The following is a 5,406-nucleotide window of genomic DNA, read 5'->3' on the forward strand; positions in this document are numbered from 1 at the left end:
TCGGGGCATATCTAGCCAAAGAATTAAATTGAAGGATATAATCCCGGGCACTCATATTTCCTTGTTTCAAATTTAAAAATATATTCGCTCTAGCTCGGCGGACCTCGGGTGGCAAATAATTGCTGATGAAGGCATCTACAAATTCTTGCCAAACGGGAGAAGGCGCATTCTCCTTTCTTGATGATAGCCAATTGTTGTACCATAATACCACCACATCTCGAAGTCTATAAGATGCCAACTCCACAGATTCGATTTCGGAGGCATGTATAATCTTCAATGTTCTCAACATTTCATCAATAAAACTTTACGGGTCTTCATTCGGCTTTGACCCGAAAAACTCCGGAGGATTCAGACTCATGAAATTACGGGCTCTGGTACTAGCTGCCCTATCACTTGGACCAGCATTTTGCCGTTGTGCCTGGGCGGCAACTAACTGTGTCAATAGGTGGATAGCCTCGGTCACTTGTTGACCCGAATCAACCGGTGGAGGAACTGGAGCTGAAGTCCCCTCTTGTTCTTCTAAATTGGGCGGAGTGGAGGAAGTATTAGGTAGGGCCTCATTATGTGATTTTCCCTCTTCTACATTCATTGGCAGCTCTCTTTCCACCCGCCTCTTCATCGTAGTCTTGCCCTTCTAGGCGGCTGTAGCTTTTCCTTTTGGAGTCATTTATGAAAGCATAGCACACTATTACGGAGGAGATAATCTTATAATTCAGCTCTATCGCACGATCTCTTAAGATGAAAGATGGTCATTTCCTAAATGCCCTATAGCCGCCTATTTATTAGTGTGGCGCGCAACACACATAAACAAAACTCTACTAGATACGGCTCGTAGACATTTCCTAGGACTGAACTACTCTGATACCACTTTTTTCATGACCCGACTAGGGGCCATGACGGGTACCCGGGGCTAACCACCGAGCACCACTCATTCTATTACTCATCATACTCATTATACAATTCTTTAATATTCATGTGCTCATAATCATAAGAAAACCATTCCATTTTGAAACATAATTACTTATATATACATAAGCCCTTCGGCTATCAAAATAAAATATATACAATGAGGACATCGTGAGACCACACTACCCACACATGCGTATCTACGAGACTCTACTAGAGTACTAGCCATATGGACAGGACAAGACCCCGTCGTGCCCAAAAACATATATATATATATATATATATATATATATATATATACACACACAAAAGAATAAACCAATTAGCACCGCCGGAATAATGGAGTGCTCCTGTAAATCTGCTGGTAGCTCCTATGGATCTGCACCGTCTCCCTGTCTACCTGTGGGCATGAACATAGTGTCCTAGAAGAAAGGACGTCAGTACGAATGTTGTACTGAGTATGTAAGGAATAAACACTAATTATATGTCAATGAAATACGGAGACATCGAGTGAAGGGCAATCAGTAACTAGCTGTCACTTAAAACTAAAATAATGCATGCTAACTTACTTCATAATCATCATCATATCATGTATGCATATATGTATAAGTTACCCGTCCATATAGGTACGATGTGACAATCATTAGCCTGCGTCCAGGCCTCCCGCGTCTGGGGTACCATCTCATGCCGCCCACTAGTGGTGTCTGCCCATGCCATCTAGACATGGTGTATACGCTGCCCGCCTTAGTAGTTTCTGCCCGGCCATGTAGGCGCGGTGTGATATCATCATGTGCATCTCATAGACTTATCATATTCTCATCATGCTATTATCATAATGCATGATTGGTAACTTAAGACAACTATACTCTATCGGGGTGACATAAGGTCATGAACCCCCGATTCCATTATGGAGTATTTATAAGCATTCTGCCTCACCTTGAAGGAATCAGCATATAAGGTGAGTGTATTCGATGAATAACATCAATGGATCATAATATGGACCATTAGCCTTGTAAAAACATAGTATCGTGGGCATTAGAATCTTTGGACTTAAACCCATCATTATCATGCTCGTAACATATCTCTTAACTTATCTCGTATGAAGCTTTTTACTAAGATTGACTCATAATTTTTGGGATGTAGGAAAGTCATGAAGAAGGAGGAAATATCATATCATAAGATTCATGCCTTAGAAAGAAGGGACTAGCCTTACATACCGCTTTTGTTTAGCTATTCTATCGTTTGGTCGCTCTTCTTCGTTGCTCGCGTTTATACCTTCAAGAAAGTTCATTCACATATTACATAATCAATAATATAAGCGCGTTTGCACTAAACTAGAGAAATTTGAGCAACATCTCCTTTATTTATACTACATTCTCCGTATCATATATCAACTCCCAAATGTCAATAACAACATTCATAATATCATCATCAATAACTTTTATCAAATTCATCATTATCTAATCCCCACAATTTCTTCTCAAGGTCATCCATAATCGTGATCATAGCACAAATTTACATTCATTCTCATCTAATGTTTCTATCATGCTCTTGACATCATTCATAACGTAATTACAATCTTAACATATCAATATTCATGATTCATTCCAAACTATTACTCAAAAATGACACTATTCCCACTTTCATGACCCATTTCCTATACCCCTCCACAATCCAAGTGTTTCAACTTTTAAATACCTTAAATAACATGTAATTACCATAAAACATACCTTAGATAGTGTAAGAATAATCCTTGAGTTGAAATATTTCTCTTTCACCAAAACCCTAGTTCACTTCCATTGATATTCCTTGGCTTGGATGCACTTTAATGTGTTTCTCACACTTAGTTTTGTTGGTTTGATGAAGTTGATCATCAATTTCTCATGAGTTCTTGTATATTAAGTGTGTGGAAGTTTCTAGAGAAGTCTTGAGTTGTGGAGAATGAAAATGAAATGAAAATAATGAACTTGGGTGCTCTTTTTATAAATTAAAAATCTATCCCGACGAAATTATACGGACACTTATACGGTCCGTATAAGTGACCGTGAAATTGCTTCAGCAACCATCCCTCTCTGTGTCAATTTGACGGCACATTATACGGTCCGTATAAGTGACCGTGAAATCACCTCGTCAACTTCTTACTTCTGTGTTCATTTTACGGCACATTATACGGTACGTATAATTTTATACGGTCCGTATAAGTGACCGTATAATCTCATCGGTGAGGGACTTCATTGTGACGATTCTGCAGTCCATTTTACGGACCGTATAACATTATACGGACCGTATAATCGGCCGTAGAACACATATTTTCTCCGATCTTGTTCTCGTTACTTCGTTAGATCTCCAATCCTTATGGAACTTTCTTGATACTTGTTTAACACCTCATTAACAATATAAGGGACATTATAACTCTTCTCCAAAACATCGTTAAGCCATCAATGATTCGATACTCGTAAATCCTGCCCGACACATAACATATACCTTGGTTTCTTTAACAACTTTCGTCTTCTACCTCACATGCCTTTGAAATCTCATTTAGAGCCATAAATTGTTATTTCTTACTTACTAAAACATTGTATACGTCGTTAGTTTATTCACTGTACGTTCACGGAAAAATTTTCGAGGTGTAACAATGATTAACATCGGACTCCAAACCCCTTAGGATGATACATCATACAAGTACTATAACTTTTGTTTAGGCATAAGATAAGTGAGAACAGGCACTCGAAGAGAATTATGAGGATAAGAAGAAGTTTCCTAACTATTATATACCTCCGAGGATCTAAGAGATGAAACGATATCGATATGTAACAAAAGATTCACATGGTTGATTTAGTCATACGGGTATAGAGGCGATGATTATAAGAATAAAATTTTGGGAAGAAGGAAATGGTAAGGATGAAAGGTATCAAGAATAATCAAGCGTGAAAAGGGAAAAATGGGTGCAGGTACTAAGAAGAATTATTCCAAAAGAGCGACTCACTTGTATTTCTTGGAGGAATACCAAAGGAGTGATTGAAAAAAATAGTTAATATATTGTAAACTTCAACAATTCAGAACTTCAATAATGACTTACAAGAAACACATCACTGAACGAGCTCTTTAAAGGGTGTAAAGAGATATAACTGCACGGGTAACAAAAGAGAAAGCAAGTGAACAATGAATGAGTAGCTCAGAAGCATCAGGGATCGTGAAAATGGAAGTAAGCCAAGGAAAAAAAGTATGGGTAATTGTGGATAGACTTACGAAATCAGCTCATTTCCTACCAGTCAGAACTGCATATGCAGCTGATGATTATGTAGAGCTTTATGTCAAAGATATAGTACGACTCCTTGGTGTTCCAGTATCTACTATTTTTTATAGAGGGACACAATTTACAGTTAATTTCTTGAAATCCTTCCAAGAAGGCTTAGGGACTCAAGTGAGTCTTAGTACAACATTTCATCCACAGATTGATGGACAAGCTGAGTGCACTCTTTAGACTCTTGAGGATATGTTACGGGCATGTGTGATAGATTTTAGAGGTAGTTGGGATGATCACTTACCGCTTATAGAGTTTGCATATAACAATAGTTATCATTCCAGCATCCAAATGGCCCCATATGAGGCTTTATATGGACGCAAGTGTAGATCATCGATTGGGTGGTTCGAAGTGAAAGAAACTAAGTTAATAGGGCCAGACTTGGTCCAACAAGCCATGGAAAAGGTCAAGCTTATTCAGGACCAATTATTAATAGCTCAGACCCATCAGATATCTTATGCAGATAATCGTCGACGAGACTTAGAGTTCCAAGCGAATGACTGGGTATTCTTGAACGTGTCGCCGATGAAGGGCGTCATAAGGTTTAGCAAAAATGGCAATCTTAGCCCTTGATACATTGGGCCTTACAAGATTGTACGCAAGGTAGGCCAGGTCGCTTATGAGTTAAATTTGCCTTCGGACTTGGAATCTGTCCACCCAATTTTCCATGTGGCAATGCTTCGCAAGTGCATTGGAGATCCTTTCAGAATTTTACTTGTAGATGATATTCAAGTCACAGAACAACTATCTTACGAAGAAGTTCCTATTGTTATTCTAGATAGACAAGTTCGAAGACTCGGAACCAAAGATGTAGCTTCAGTTAAAGTCTTATGGAGAAACGATAATGGGGAAGAAATGACTTGGGAAGCTAAGAAAGATATGAAGTTCAGGTGTCCACATTTATTTCCACCCCCAGAGGAGATTCAGATAGAGGCACCATTGTCCTCAGGTATGTAATGCTTTCTTTCGATGATTTCTTGGTCGTGTGTGGCCATTGTTGTTATTGTTGTAGCCCTGTGAGGAGAGATTTATATTTTGGGTTACTGTGATAGGATGATAGTGACATATTATAGGGGAAACTCTGGTGAAATTCTTATAAAATCCCTAAGACCCTAACATTCAAGGACGAATGTTCCTAAGGGGGAGGAATGTTAAATCTTGGAAATTTCGTGTTGTTTGCATTATGAGTAAAGTAG

This window comes from Lycium barbarum, chromosome 12 (genome assembly GCF_019175385.1).
Source record: "Lycium barbarum isolate Lr01 chromosome 12, ASM1917538v2, whole genome shotgun sequence".
In the NCBI taxonomy this organism is placed as follows: Eukaryota; Viridiplantae; Streptophyta; class Magnoliopsida; order Solanales; family Solanaceae; genus Lycium; species Lycium barbarum.